At 48.3% G+C, this 16,302-nt stretch overlaps 1 protein-coding gene across 1 annotated transcript in view; it reads right to left on the bottom strand.

Annotated features, from left to right (window-relative positions):
• Positions 1-13,600, bottom strand: part of raly (RALY heterogeneous nuclear ribonucleoprotein) — a 47,492-nt gene extending 33,892 nt beyond the window's left edge. Inside the window, exon 1 of the mRNA XM_029151392.3 lies at positions 13,336-13,600. The gene's annotated coding sequence lies outside the window, so the exon portion shown is untranslated. The remainder of the gene's footprint in view (positions 1-13,335) is intronic.
• Between the last annotated feature and the right edge of the window lie 2,702 nt (positions 13,601-16,302).

The following is a 16,302-nucleotide window of genomic DNA, read 5'->3' as shown; positions in this document are numbered from 1 at the left end:
ACAACAACAACAGCAGAACGACAAGAGCAGCACAACACACACAACACAACAGTAGCACAAAAACAACAGCAGCACAAACACAACAGCAGAACGACAACAGCAGAACAAAGACAGCAGCAGAACGACAACAACAGCACAAAGACAACAGCACAAACACAACAGCAGCACAACGACAACAGCAGAACGACAACAGCAGAACAAAGACAACAGCAGAACGACAAGAGCAGCACAACGACAGCAGCACAAACACAACAGCAGAACAACAACAGCAGCAGAACGACAACAACAGCAGACGAGAGCAGCAGCACAACGACAACAGCAGAACGACAACAGCAGAACAAAGACAACAGCAGAACGACAACAACAGCACAAAGACAACAGCACAAACACAACAGCAGAACGACAACAGCAGAACAAAGACAGCAGCAGAACGACACAGCACAAAGACAACAGCAGAACGACAACAGCACAACGACAGCAGCAGCACAACGACAGCACAACGGCGGCGGCTCCATTCAAGCGAGCAGCAGCGAACGCGTCAAGCTGTGAGCAGAAACACACGCTCGTTTGCACAGAAACACACAATCAAGCAGCGCCTCCATTGTTGTACTCAAAGGCTGAGGTCGCGTCACGACGTCGCTCAGAAAACGCAGCTTTGGAGGACAACACGCGAGCCAGAACCAGGACGGGTGACGAAGGCTTCACTGAGCGGCTCAGACCTGCACCGCACGTGACGCGTGGAGGCGTTAATGACCCCAGCACCGCTTCCATCCTTCATTCAGAGCTCAGTTTGTTCACTTTTCTAGTGTCTATAGGTTTGAGCGTGGCCTCCTTGCACCCAGAACACGGCAGCAGTTTCCACTGGACCACCACTGGTCGGTCTGGCTGGTGAGCAGCTGCCTTGCCTGAGGGCACCTCAGCAGTGAGCTTTGCAGAGGTTCAGTAGATTTCAGCTGTCGTTCTGACGTCTGGAGAAACGATCCCACGCGCGTGTTTTCTCATTGAGACGCTGATGGAGCCTCGCTGCAGAGGAGCCAAAGCCGCCGCTCGCAGTCAGGCTCACTTTGAGACAGAAGTCACGGACGGACAAAACGTCAGCTCCTCAGCGGCCGCGTTCCCCTCGTTCTGCAGGCGTTTAAATGTGCGACATCGATCTTACTAAAGCACGTTTCTGGCTCCCAGCTCCATAAACGCAGCGCTGCTGAAGTGTCTAAACCAACAGCGCAGCAACAAACAGGATGCTTCAGGTGTGAGATCCTGAAACAGGAGGTGTGACGACGCTGGAAACGGAACCAGGCCTCTGATGAGGACGTCATTCCAACAGCTGCTCTTCAGTTTCCTGCTCTCCCTCGTGTGTCTTCTTATTGTCGTTGCCGTATTATCTCATCGTAGGCCTCTTCCCTGCTTCCTTCCTTCTCTCTTTCCTTTTCTCCTTCCCTCCTCACCTTCCCTTCTCTCCTTCCCTCCTCTCCTTCCCTCCTCTCCTTCCTTCCTTCCTCCCTCCTCCTTCCTCCTCTCCTTCCTTCTCCTCTCCTCCTTTCTCCTCCTCACCTTCCCTTCTCTCCTTCCCTCCTCTCCTTCCCTCCTCTCCTTCCTTCCATCCCTCCTTCCTTCCCTCCTCTCCTTCCTTCTCTCCTTCGCTCCTCACCTTCCCTTCTCTCCTTCCCTCCTCTCCTTCCCTCCTTCCTTCCTTCCATCCCTCCTCTCCTCCCTTCTCTCCTTCCCTCCCTCCTTCCCTCCTCTCCTTCCTTCTCTCCTTCCTTCTTCTTCCTTTCTTCCCCTGAGGGCAACACTTGAATTGATTTCTCCAGATGAGAGTGCCTTATCTTAGCCTACTCGACCATTTTGTGTTATTTTCTATTAAATAAGCAGCGAGATGAAAGAACATGCGCGGCACTTTGGCCTAAAATTGAATCTTTGTCCTGTGAAGTCGTCGGCGTCTGGAGAACTGCAGCTGCCGTTAACGGCATTAACGCCGTTAACGGCTCTCTTCACTGTGAAAATGAGGCCTTTATCGCCTCAGCAGCGTTTCCGGGCTGACGTGATCTTTTGACCTTCTGAGATCTTCTGAACAATAGATCCACAGAAAGTTAGAGAGGAGCCAACGAATGTCTGACTGTTAATCGGCTAAAACGACATTCTGAATTCAACATTTCACTGTTTCAGCTAATGCACATTACTGGTCCCGTTTCTGTTCCTCCATCTCTTCCTCAGTTGAAGGCGTCGGTATCAGTTAATGGCTTCGCGCAGACACGCTCCGTACTTACAGGGGTCTGCTCTCATTGTCTGCAGCTCAAGGTTGTAAACATTCTTTCATCCGCCTCATAAAGCTCCTCTCAACCTACAGATTTTCACAAACTGATTAGTGAAGAAAAGAGTGGGAGGTTGATCAGTGTAACTTCCTTCCTTCTTTCTCTAATTCGCCCTTGAACCGACCATCAACCATCACCATTACACATCAACTCATGGTGCTGATCTGCTCATATTATACTGTAAGAAAGAAGGAATCTCAGCAGCATCACCACAGTACGCGTCCCGTTTCCTGCTCTTTAAGCTCCAGGGTCAGAAATTATGGCGGCGCTTTAGGAAGTTGGGAAGAAGCATCAAAATTGGAAGCTTTTCCAAAGTGAAACATCTCCAGAAAACAATGTTGTTGCCCAAATGCTCATCATGGACCAGAGGAAACAGAGCAAACACTCGATGTGATGGACGCGTCCTTTTCTTCCACCCTGAATCAAACAAGCTGAACCGGCCTCTTTAATAAGTCAATGAACAGCTTCTTTCATATAGAAAACGCTGCGTGATCAATAAGATAACGGCAGCACTCAGGGTGTGCGTGTGTGTGTGTGTGTGTGTGTGTGAGGGGGGACTCATTTGTGCAGTTTGAAACAGAATGATCAGTAAAAACGTGACACAAAAAGCGCAACAAGTCATTTGTTATTTCAACTCTGCATTATGTGAAGATCAGAGTCTGAATCTTAACGTGTTGAAAGATTTATGATATTATAAAAAACGTCTGACGCTGCAGTGAGTGAATGAAACCCACAGATAAGAGGATTCAGACGTCAGGACATAAGTGTGACGTGAGCGCGGCCTCTGACAGCTGCAGCTCCTGTTTCTCAGCCCTGGTTCTGGTTCGTGACAGCAGCGTGGCCCGAGACGGCGGTTCTGCGTCCACTGAACGGACCAGGCAGCCGGCGAAACAGACGCTCTGATCCGCTGCAGTTCAGAAACGTGCGGTTTGTAACTGGCTCTGAATGACTACGAGCATTGAGCCTCATGTTTCCAGACGCCATCGCTGCTCGTGACAAACAAACCGCGTGTGTTTCAAATGTTTCAGATATTTGAATAATTCTTCCATCACGACCTCATCGCGCTCAGATGCTTCCATCCTTTATCCTTCAAGTGCCACATGCTTTCCAGGTTCTAAGGGCTCAACTGGAACCAAGGGAACTGGGAACACGAGTAAAAACAAGTGACAGTTTGAAGAAAGTGTTGGAAACGTAATAACATTAAGTCAAAGTCTTAAAAGAAGGTGTGCGAAATTCCACAATGGGCTGGTGATGAGCTTAGCATCAACGCCCGCACCGGCGCTAACATAATGAATCTAAACAGCGCGTCCCCTCAGGTGACATCAGCTTCTCTGGCGCTTAATAAGACGCGGCAGCAGGAAAGTCTGGCTGCTCTGAGCCGACGTGAGAGCAGGAAGCAGGAAGAGCCGCCCTGTCAGCAGCACAGGAGGGCGACGGGTGAGAGACAGAGGCTCGTTAGGAGACGCCTCGTTAGGAGACGCCTCGTTAGGACACGCCTCGTTAGGACACGCCTCGTTAAGGCTCCAACCTGGTTCAAGTCTATAACAAACTGAACAATTAGCGAGGAACTATCAGACACGACAGAAGTGCAACAAATCAACTCTTCATTTTATAAACAAGTCAATAGTGAAATTATAGTGTGGAGATTTGCAGAAAGGATTATTATAGATGCAGATGATTATTATTTGTGATCAGATCTTTCGTTGCACCAGAAGCTACCAGACATTAATGCATTATGATGGAAGGACCTGCCGGCGAGGCGGAGGCCCCCCGCTGACTGATTGGACCCTCATTTCATTGACATTTGGAACGTTTCTGTTTGCACGCTGGATCTGTAGCTGTTATTCTGTTGTTTATTTGATATGAAAACAAGGCAACAAGCTGCAGCTACACATTCATCATCTTAACACACATGTTAGTTGCTTCGAGCTCTGGATGACGTGCCTCAAAAGGTTGAATATGGATTTATAATATCAATGAATCATGTAAGTGCAACGTGTCGGAACCTGCCCCGGTACCGGATGTCCGCATTCAGCTGCACTTTGTTCAGCCGGAGCCGGTGACCGGACACCGAGCTTCTGACGAGTCCAAACAGTTTGACAACTAATCAGAGCAAAGTGACAGCGCCTGTCGGGATGTTGAACCGCCTGTAAACGTGATGCGATGAGTCAGCGTTCAGCCTCATCCGCCAGAAGTTGCTGCGTCACGCTTCCCTTTAAAGGAAACGGAGTCTCAGCGCTTCAGATTTCGTTACTTTCAGGCTTTTTGATGCGTTTTCTTGTATCGCAGCTCGTTGGGCCGATCGCTCGGCCCGTTGCCCTTTACTAACTTTGGACGCGAGCCCACAGGTGCTAACGCTCACTTGATGAAGTGGATCAGACAGTAATCAGATGCGTCCACAAAGGTCACGGCGCCGCAGCTCCACTGCCTAAACACGTTCTTCAGTGGATTCAATCCAATAACCTCATTCCCCACACATTTGATTGAGCAATCCATATTAATAGCGCTCCCATCATTATGATGACCCCACTTTCATGTGCATTCATTATTCACAGCTCGTCAGCGCGTCGCCTTTCTGCATATTCACACTGACGGAGTCGCAGCGACCTCCAACAAGCGCTGGGATCGTCCCCGACGACCGAGAGATGAAGGGAATCGCTGAGATGCATCACGACCTGCGGAGACGAGGACGCGGCAGCTTCCTGTAATAACCTTCAAACTGCAGAAGAACGTCTGAGCCGACAACAAGTTCATCACAAGTCCACGATCAAATGTGAAGAGATTAGAAGCTTTTAATCAAACCTCTGAAGGTGCGTCATTGTCCAGGTCCATATAAAATGTGCTTTAAAAGCTAAAATCAACATGTAATCAGACGCACAGCAGTGACGTCATCAGATACTTGATGATTCTACACCGTCGTGTTCGTGTCGACCTTTGTCAGCGCACGACGGAGTTCACGACGCATTAAAACTGAATTTGACTTGACGTTAATCAGATCAAAGCGTCTGCTGCCGCTTTGACCTTTCGCGTCCATCCTCACGTAATTTAGTTATAGATGCAGAACGCGAGCCCACGGGGAAACAGGAGCATTAACGCTGCTCTTAAACGCCTGCCTCACGTTTACGTTTAAAGGACCTGAACCACAGCAGTCGTAACGGCCTGTAAACGCAGGAGACCCACAGTTTGAACACCTGAAACATCTGCACCACTGGAACCACAGCAGCTGGATCAGAGTCCGACTACGTCCACGACTTAAACGCTGCAGACGTAGAATATTTACAGCCTCAAAAATCAACCCTAGGTTGTTTTGGCTTGTTCTCAGCTAATAAAGTGACTGTGATGATGTAATATGAGCCATTCATGAAGAAAGAGCTTCAAAGAACAAAAGCAGAACGTCCCTCGGATGTTTTGGTCGCAGTTATTGTTCATTGTTCAAGACACGGTCGCTCACTGGAACAAAATGCCACCGTTTTCATCAAAGCACGTGTCTCAGTGTAAACGCTGCTGGCGAAAGAGAACAAACCATTTTTCATCTATTATACACTGAAACGTCTCATCAAGGATTTAGTTTTCAGATGGAGTAAAAGGCTGCTGGTGAATTCAATGCCTTTTGTCGGGGCAGGAGAAAATCACTGTTCCCTCACTGCTGCACCTGTAGCTGCCTGGACAAAGAGCAGGATGGAGATGGATGGAGATGGAGGCTGAGCAGAATGGAGCAGGATGGAGATGGATGGAGATGGAGGGAGCAGAATGGAGCAGGATGGAGGAGGATGGAGCAGGATGGAGGAGGATGGAGCTGAATGGAGGAGGATGGAGCAGGATGGAGGAGGATGGAGCAGGAGGCTGAGCGGAGGAGCAGCCTGCAGCTCTGGGCTCAACAGACAGGACGGTTCCAGCACAGGCTGCTGCAGACATGAAACTGAACGGAACCCAAGACAGAGCAGGTCAGAGGAGCCGACGTGCGTCAAAGGTTGCACCACTCTCTGGTTGGATCGGACGCAGACGCTCAGGATCTTCTGCTGTTTCATCTTCCTTTGATGCACAATGAAACTAAACGAGAAATGAAGACGCGTCCACATTCATGAGCACGAACTCCTGCAGGAACTTTGAGCTGCGTGTTGGAGGCTCGTGATCCTGCGCGTGAATCCATCCATCCTGCAGCAGCAGCAGCCTGATGCCCGGACACGTGTGTGATTGGTGAGGCTGCTCTCAACGCAGGCGGCAGCGGAGCAGATTCAACTGTAACTCAGCTCTGTGGCGCGGCTCAGATGCATGAAGCATGAAGCACGAAGCACGAAGCATGAAGCATGAAGCATGAAGCAGGCGCTGCAGGTTCTTCAGCTCCGGGCCCCTTTAACCGGATCCTCCCCCTCTTTTCTCTTTCAACACACAAATGTAGAAAGTAACTCACAGCACGAGCGAGGACCAAATTAACAAGTGGGAGTTTCAGCGTAGTCGCTCAGTTTTACATTCTGCACGTGTCCCAGTCTGGACGCCATCAGATCCTCACTGCTGATCACTGATCTGAAAACAAGCCGGCCTGATGCGACCCAGCGCCAGTGAAGGGAGCGGTTTGGTTCCGTGCTCTGTCGCCTGTTGCTGAACAGCGATGCTGCCGTGCACTGTGGATGTGAGCTGATGCTGCAGCGTTCAGGCCCGAAGCTGCTCAGCTTCTTCATGAGCTGATGAGAACAATGCTCCTTTAAAAAGTCCTGTCTTAGATCTGAATAACTCCACTGGCTGCAGAGACTCTGTTTTTCCTGGCACCTGTTGACTGGCAGTATTACGATATTCAAAGTGAATGTGTGGGACGATGTGACACTAAACTCTGATCATCCAATGTTTTTGCTCTGACTTTTAAATCCCATGAGTCATATTTGCAAAAGAGCCAGAGACGTGAAAAACGAGCTAACTTCAGGAGCATTAAGCAGAACTCAGTGATTATTCATCCGTCGCCCACTCAGCACATCTGATCAATAATTCTTTTAAAGCGTCTTCACCTGCAGGACGAGTTCACTCATCTGCACAAACGTTGTGCTTCTGCGTCTTTGTCGCAGCTTCGCCACCGCCTCTGCCTCCATCAAAAGGAGTCAAAGCGTTCGGTGGGTGGTCGTGACTCGGCCGCTCGCGCAAGAAAACTTTATTCACTCAGACTGGAAAGAAAACAGAGGGGATCTGGTTTTTAACAGGTCGAACTTCTTGACCAGCAAAGTTCCACAGCGGGAAATAAGGAAGCGATATTTCTCTGAATTAAAGCTTTAGATTTTTTTATTGGGAGGATGAGGTTTCGGTTTAACTCAATTTATTCTTCAGAGAGAAAATAGAAAGGCCAGAAAAGATGACCTGCCGCACCACAGAGACGAGCACACACACACACACACACACACACACACACACACACACACACACACACACACACACACACACACACACACACACACACACACACACACACACACACACACACACACACACAGGGCAGAGGACAGTAGGAGGCCAGAGAAGGTCCTGGCGTCTCCATGAGAAGCCGCGAGACAAAGCTCACTGGACCTGGTTCCGGTTCTCAGGTTTCAGAACCTTTGATTCGGATCACACAACACTGGACGGCGCTTCACATCTACAGAAAACTACTGCAACAGCAAATCTGCCTCATGGATGAATGAAGCCACGTGTGGATAAAGTTTCCCAGAACGGTTTCACATTTTTGTGCATCAAGTGTCAAGTATCTGCTGTTGCACAGAACAACGTCTATTTCTTATTAGAAACACAGTACAACCGATGAATGGTGCGTTCTGGGACATTCTGGCTTTTTCCAACAGGCTGGGCACCGATGGCCTCCAGCCGCCTCGACCATCAAAACGCTGAAAAAAGTTCTCAAACTTGATGAACAAGGTGCCAAAGCAGAAAGATGCACTGAGCTCTGACAGCGGATGCAGCACAAGCAAACACATCACTTAGAGTCGGAGCGTGGAGGTGGATTAAACGTTGAACGCAGCCCAAGAGATGGATGATACAAAGACAGTCCTGACACTGTGACCGCGCTCACAAATCTGAAAGGTGCAGATACTTGGAGAGGCTCCAGAAACAGTGGGTGGATGAGAGAAACGGGTTTTAGGATGAATGAAAGGATGATGGATGAAGGAAACGGGAGCGAATGCATTTGGCACAAGTTGAGCTGCGGGAATTGGCAGCGCGAAGCTTCACGGAGGAGATGCATCAGAGCGAGTGAGGGAGCGCACAAGCAACCGTGACATGAAATAACTGCAAATGATGATGCTGCTTCCTAATTATCAGCGTTCACGAGCAGACCTCTGCCATCTGCTAATGAGCCCAGCTAAAGGTCACAGAACAAAGCTTTGGGAAGATCCTATCGGCGCCGCCTCCCAGCGCCTGCTCCACCTTGTCAAGCAACACAGCGACTTCCTGAACTTATGATGGGAAAGAATGGAGAGACAATGAGACCAGAGCGGAGTGAGTGGAAATGAAGCTGATGAGGGAAAATCACCACGGCTTCACTGGAAACAGATCCTTCCCTGAATCTTCTGTTACACGGACGAAGGACGGATGGAAGTCACGCATGGAAATTAAATTGTAGCTTAGACATAAATTCACCATCTCTTCTTTATTAACAGATTTAAATCAGGAATTTCTCCTTGAAACTATTTGATTTGTTTTTAATTTTTTAATTTCCTTCCACTCAAGTCTCCGAGCTACGTTTTTAAGATTTTTGTAGAACATCTAATTAACTGGTTCTTTAAAAACACAAAACACCACAAGAAAACTACACAGAAGTCTGCAGCAGGGAGATAATGAGTGAACGGCAAATGGAAGGAAGCCAATTATTAATGCAAATACGCCGGAACGCCTGCGGAGCGTAATCACACCACAAACAGCCAGTCACTGCAGCACATGTAAACACGCAGCAGCGCCTCCTCCTCCAGGGCCACGTTCACCAGCTGAAGGTCAGCGCTCTGAGCCCGGACCCACGTCTGTCCACACAGACACAACCTGGACCAGACACTCGACCACAAACCGAAAGAACGTTGGGACGACTCTGAGCTCAGGACGGTCCAGGACGTCTGACACTGATGAAACCAGGGTCGAAAGTGAACACTCAGCAACAATAAGAGGAAAAAATGATAAGCATGAAGGTGCAGAGGGGAGAAGAGAGAGAGAGAGAGAGAGAGAGAGAGCAAGAGGAAATGTTTCTGCTGAATAAGGGAGGCGCGCACACACACACACAGAGCAAAATAACAGCACAGAGACAAATTGTCTCCATTAATTAATGAGCTGTATTGAAACATGAGCAGAAAGGAAGGAGATGCTGACACAGACCACGAATGGAGGAAAGAAGTTATTTGACTAGAAACCAGTCGGTCCAGTGGTTGATGAGCTTGAGAAACCAAAAGTGGAATGAGTTCCAACAGGAAAAACAACAGCAACAACAACACATCTGCCTGGAAATGACCAGATTGTACAGTCACATAAACGAGCTCAGTCTGAAACAGAACGCTCACAGAGCTCCTAACATGAAGCTGTCCGTCAGTCTGTGTGTCCATCAACCAGTCAGTCAGTAAGTCAGTCAGTTTGTCCATTAGTCAGTGAGTCAGTCAGTCAGTCAGTCAGTCAGTCAGTCCATCAGTCAGTCAGTCAGTCAGTCAGTCAGTCGGTTAGTTCGTCCGTCCGTCCATCAGTCAGTCAGTCAGTCGGTTAGTTCGTCCATCAGTCAGTCAGTCAGTCAGTCCAACCAGTCGGTCAGTCAGTCAGTCAGTCAGTCAGTCAGTCAGTCAGTCAGTCAGTCCATCAACCAGTCGATCAGTCAGTCAGTCAGTCGGTTAGTCGGTTAGTTCGTCCATCAGACAGTCAATCACCCAGTCAGGCAGGTCAGTTTGTCCATCAGTCAGTCAGTCAGTGAGTCAGTCAATTAGTAAGTTCGTCCATCAGTCAGTCGGTCAGTCAGTCTAGCCATCAGTCAGTCAGTCAGTCAGTCAGTCAGTCAGTTCGAGCATCAGTCAGTCAGTCAACCAGCGAGTCAGTCAGTGAGTCAGTCAGTCGGTTAGTTCGAGCATCAGTCAGTCAGTCAACCAGTCAGTCCATCAACCAGTCGGTCAGTCAGTCAACCAGTCAGTCAGTCGGTTAATTTGTCCGTCAGTCAGTCAGTGAGTCGGTTAGTTGGTTAGTTCGTCCATCAGTCAGTCAGTCAGTCAGTGAGTCAGTCAGTCGGTTAGTTCGACCATCAGTCAGTCAGTCAGTGAGTCAGTCAGTCGGTTAGTTCGACCATCAGTCAGTCAGTCAGTGAGTCAGTCAGTCGGTTAGTTCGTCCATCAGTCAGTCAGTCAGTCAGTCAGTCAACCAGTCAGTCCATCAGTTAGTCAGTCGGTTAGTTCGTCCATCAGTCAGTCCGTCCATCAACCAGTCAGGCAGTCAGTCAGTCAGTCCATTAACCAGTCGGTCAGTCAGTCATTCAGTCAACCAGTCAGTCCATCAGTTAGTCAGTCGGTTAGTTCGTCCATCATTCAGTCCGTCCATCAACCAGTCAGTCAGTCAGTCAGTCAGTCAGTCAGTCAGTCAACCAGTCAGTCCATCAACCAGTCAGTCAGTCAGTGAGTCAGTCGGTTAGTTCGAGCATCAGTCAGTCAGTCAACCAGTCAGTCCATCAACCAGTCGGTCAGTCAGTCAACCAGTCAGTCAGTCGGTTAGTTCGTCCATCAGTCAGTCAACCAGTCAGTCCATCAACCAGTCAGTCAGTCAGTGAGTCAGTCGGTTAGTTCGTCCATCAGTCAGTCAAGCAGTCAGTCCATCAACCAGTCAGTCAGTCAGTCAGTCAGTCAGTCAGTCAGTCAGTCGGTTAGTTCGTCCATCAGTCAGTCAGTCAGTCAGTCAGTCAGTCGGTTAGTTCGTCCGTCAGTCAGTCCGTCCATCAACCAGTCAGTCAGGCTGAAGCTCCGTTCACGCGTAGCAGCGCTGTAATCATGTGGTTTTAATCTTTAAGCAAAGACTTCAAACATAAAACACTCGCAGGCTTTAATCTTTGGTGCGACAGGTTTCAGGTCCAGAGACGTGAAGCTCCAGTCACTTCGTTCCTCAAACTGGTTTCCTCCACATTTGTTCATCTTCCTTTGCTCCAGTTCCAGCTTCGCACAGTCAACAGTTTGCTCCAGCAGCAGATTCAGGAGACGCCTCGTCTCAGATGTGCAGTCAATGCGTTTTAGCATCTGTAGCAAAACACTGGAGCTGCACTGATTCCATGGTTCTGATGCAAAACTCTGTCAGACTGGACCGTGATGTTGCACCGTCCTCAGAGCTGCTCCGACCGTCGCAGGACGGAACCGAGGAGCTGAACCCGGTCAGATGACTGGTTTCACAGCAGAGTGGAGCTGGGTTCCGTCCTCTGGGTTCCGTCCTCTGGGTTCCGTCCTCTGGGTTCCGTCCTCTGGGTTCCGTTTGGGAACTCGCTGCCTTTTCCTGCTGCTTCGGGTTCTTTTCAAACAGGAAGCAGATCCCGTGCGTGGAGCTTCAGCTGTAGCTTCGTTGCTTCACACAGATTTCTGACTTAACTCCCAACATCCGCTTGTTACTGCATCACAGGAAAAGCCTGATAATCGGAGGGAGTTTTATTCAGACAACATTTAGCAGCTGTTTTCATCAACGCTGCATCTCAAGGACGAGCGGAGTCAAACAGTGGACGTCCTCTGAACACACTGAAGGTGTGTGTGTGTGTGTGTGTGTAGGTTTGTGTGTGTATGTGTGTGTGCATGTAGGTGTGTGTGTTTACGTGCATGTGCGTGCGTGTGTGCGCGCACGCGTAGGTGTGTGTGTGTGTAGGTTTGTGTGTGTATAGGTGTGTGTATGTGCATGCGTGCATGTCTGTGTGTCTATGTGTAGGTTTGTGTGTGTATATAGATGTGTATGTGTGTGTGCGTGTGTCTGTGCGTGTGTAGGTTTGTGTGTGTATAGGTGTGTGTATGTGCCAGCGTGAGCGTGTGTGTGTGTGTGTAGGTTTGTGTGTGTGTGCGTCTCATGTAAAGGTTTTCAAGGTTTGCCTGCAGCAGACTATGATAATTAACATAGACAGAGACGTGGAAACTGCTTCTAAGCCTCATCTGCAGCCACGACTCCACAAACCACCGGGTTTTATTCAGACGAGCGCTCGGGACGAGAAGCAGCCGCTTTAAATTCATGTTCTTCAAACCTGAGTTTTCTACCTTTAAAACCAAAAACATCAATCTGTCTTTTTCCTTTGACAACATTGGACACTTTTTGCACGGACACAAACTGTTTAATGTGATTTACTGATGGGAAACTGCAAACGTGTGATTCATGAAACCACCTGCAGCTTTAAACGGAGACGACTGTGTGGAGGAGTCGGATTTGGCTCCAAGCAAAAAAAATCTCCCTAGTTTCTGTTTCCACATGTTGACTGAAAAGCATCTTTGATTTCAACTGCTTATAGTGAATTGAATTAGGACGCGTTCATTTCACAGCTGACAACAGTGCACTCATCGAAAACTCAGCAAAACAATATAATCTCATTGTATGTTGTTACTTGCTGCAACTAGTCATCACAGACGTAAAGCAGACCGTCAGTTCCTCCGGTCCGAGTCTGTGGCCGTAAACACATCCCGCAGAATGAGAAGTCCCCACGGAGACGGGAGCAGTTCAGTAAACGCATCACCTGCACGGGATCATCCCTCGGTAACGGCAGTGTGAATCCTATCGGCTTTTATAAAAAAGAAATATAAATGGTGAAGAAGTGAAACGAAATGGTAAAAAAAATCAAAGTTAGTCTCACAAGGTCAAATAAAAGGAGATGTTAGACTATTTCTTGAAATGAGAAAAGAAAGAAGGGAAAAACAATCAAACTGGTTTCTCTGTTGGTTTTTCTGGTCAGATAAAAAAGCGTGAAGCTCCGACAAAGACTCGCAGGACAAAAGCGAAACATGTGCTGAGATTCACTGAAGAGTAAAAATACACACGAGGAAGAGGAACCGGTCAGAAACACGACAGGAGAGACTGCACCTACCGCGCAGGTGAAGCAGCGTGAAGGCGGCGAGGCTCCGCGTGCGCTCCGGTACCGGCGAAGCTCCGTCTGCGCGCGGGCGGGCGGCGGGTCGACAGCGACGGAACGCCGGCTGGACCGAACCACTGCGCGGCGACGGGGAGGGGAGTCCGTCCGGAACCGGAGCAGCACCGCCGGAGGCGGCGTGCGTCGTTTGGACAAGGCTGAAAACGGGGCGTCCCGCAAAAACACGGGCTGCGATGTGCGTGTCTGCGGCTTCACGCGCGTGCGTTGGTCACAAAAGCAGCTGCCGTCGTGTGTCCACACGTCACCTTTGACCCAATCGCTGAAGGCTTGTGTGATGCACAAGCTGCTGATACAGTAAAAGAGGGAGGAGTCCAAACCGCCATTTATTGATCAGCAGAGGTTTAAAACTACTAAACTCCTACATTCTATTTATGGTTACGCCATTTAACGCCTCCAATCAGCTTTTAGATACAGCTCACCTGTGGATGACGTCATCGCGTCTGTGGAGCGTTAGTTTCCATCCTAAAGGATAACTGAACTTTCAGTGTGGATCAGTAACGGTTTCTAAACGTGTCTCAGAGGTTTGAGCAAAGCACAGAGTTGCAAAATAAAATAATATTATTATAATATAATTATGTAATAATATTTGCCTTGTAGCATTTTTATAAAAACCTGTTTTCACAACAGAAACCTGTGAGAACAAGGCTGCTGCCTGTTTGTCTCTTTGCTCACAGGTGAAACGTAAACAGTCAGCTTCATTTCACTAAAGTGAAACTGATTCAAACAGATGCAGATGATAAATTAGAGCAGACGCTTGCGTTTCTCATGAACACTGTTCTACCTGTGTATCAGTTTGTTGAGCATCATATGACGGCGTCCGGGTTCGCTTTAGTTAAAGCCGTGTTTGTGAAATGACCAGCAGCAAACATGTCCAGAGAAAATCAATCGTGTGACGCGATGAGGCCAAAAATGTCAGACACGATGGAGTCTGTGCCGTGACCTCACTGCGCACAGAACAATGACGGAATTTAATGAGCCTGGAATCACAGTCTCCCAACTAATGTGGGAACGAGGCGAGCAGAGAGAAAACATGTTGGAAGAGGATCCAGATGCAGACACAAAGAGCAGCTGAACAAAGGGAGCCTGGATGAAGCAGAGACCTGATTGTCCTCAGTGAGTCGCAGCGTTGGGACAAAAGCAGGAGAGAAAGAGAGCTGCTCGTCTGAAGCCACTCTCAGTTCAGGACAATTAAAAAGACAAGAAAACAGTTTGTTAATGAAAGCAGCGTCTGAGGAGACGCACTGAAAGCGAGTTCTCTGGAGGCAGAGCAGCGAAGAAGAGAGAAGGAAGTAGCAGTGTTTTCAAATTCAACGCCTCAGATCCAACCTCCCTGGACCCAAAACAGCCTCACACGAGGAGCGCTTCACCTGACTCTGATTTATTTATTAGGACTGAGCTTCGAATGGGGAAACAAAATGAAGGGGAAACAACAGAAACCGTTACATATTCATCTGGAAAACACTTTGTGAAGGTTGATCACATCCCACATCACTGAACTAGGAGCTAATAGTTATTACAGCTTTAACCTCCGTGAGGCAGAGAATATGGAGGTGATGATGCATTTCCTCTAATCGACACACGGGGGTCAATTAATAATCAAATGACTAAAAACCCACCAGGTCTTCACATCCATCATAATGAAACTGAACTCAACTACATCTAAGCACTAAAGCAGAAGTAGGTGACGTCACGGTTGGTTTCAGCACCAGGAGCTGTCCACAGCCTCTGCTTGTCTCAGTGTTAAAGCCGTTTAAATTAAAATTAAATTAAAATCCTACTAAAATGTACTTTAAGGAGGTGGAGACCCTGCTGTCTTTTAAAATAACAGATATTTACCGCAAGCTGGTTGAGTTCAAGTGATTCTAGCTTTAACAAGTGTCTAAATCCTCCAGACTTTAAGTCCTTATTTTTCCCAGAGGCTCTGTTCCTGTCACATTGTGAGAAATAGCCTCTTTAGAAGCACATTTACTGGAGGTGCCAGACTGCAGGCTCCATCAATCTCAGCTAAAAAACAAGAAGACACTGAGCGGGTTCTGCAGCACTTGAAACACGCCATGACGCTGGAACGTCCGACTGAAACAGACGAGAAAGCAGTTCCAGCTGTGAATCACCGTGTCGAGAGTTTGGTAAAACAGATCTTTGTGATGACTTTAAACGAAGCAGCAGGTGTGTGATGAGTTCCTTCCTTCACTGTCCCATGAAGCAGCTGCTGGCAGCAAATGCTTCTGATGCTGGATGGAAGCAGGACGGGGAAACACAAACCAACGGAACCAACGGAACCAACAGAACCAACGGAACCAACAGGAACAACAGAACCAACGGAACCAACAGAACCAACGGAATAAACCGAACCAACAGAACCAACAGAACCATCGGAACCAGCAGAAACAACGAAACCAACAGAAACAACACAACCAACAGAACTAACGGAACCAACAGAACCAACGGAATAAACTGAACCAACAGAACCAACGGAACCAACAGGAACAACAGAACCAACGGAACCAACGGAACCAACAGAACCAACGGAACCAACAACCAACGGAACCAACAGAACCAACGGAACCAACGGAACCAACAGAACCAACGGAACCAACAGGAACAACAGAACCAACGGAACCAACAGAACCAACAGAACCAACTGAACCAACGGAACCAACTGAACCAACGGAATAAACCGAACCAACAGAACCAACAGAACCAACAGAACCAACAGTCCTGTGACACTCAGTCATCAAAGGCTGATTCATTTTATTGGACAGTGAGACAGAACAGCTAAATGCATTTCAAGGTAACACATTACAAAATATTAAGATTCAGTTTTTTGAAATTGAACTTGTTAATGAGCCTTTACGAACCTCATCCAACCTCTGCACGACTGTGCAGCGGATTTTCTAGTCAAAA

The sequence above is a fragment of the Betta splendens genome, chromosome 5 (assembly GCF_900634795.4).
Source record: "Betta splendens chromosome 5, fBetSpl5.4, whole genome shotgun sequence".
NCBI lineage: Eukaryota > Metazoa > Chordata > Actinopteri > Anabantiformes > Osphronemidae > Betta > Betta splendens.
This window is presented reverse-complemented; position numbering and strand designations above follow the sequence as displayed.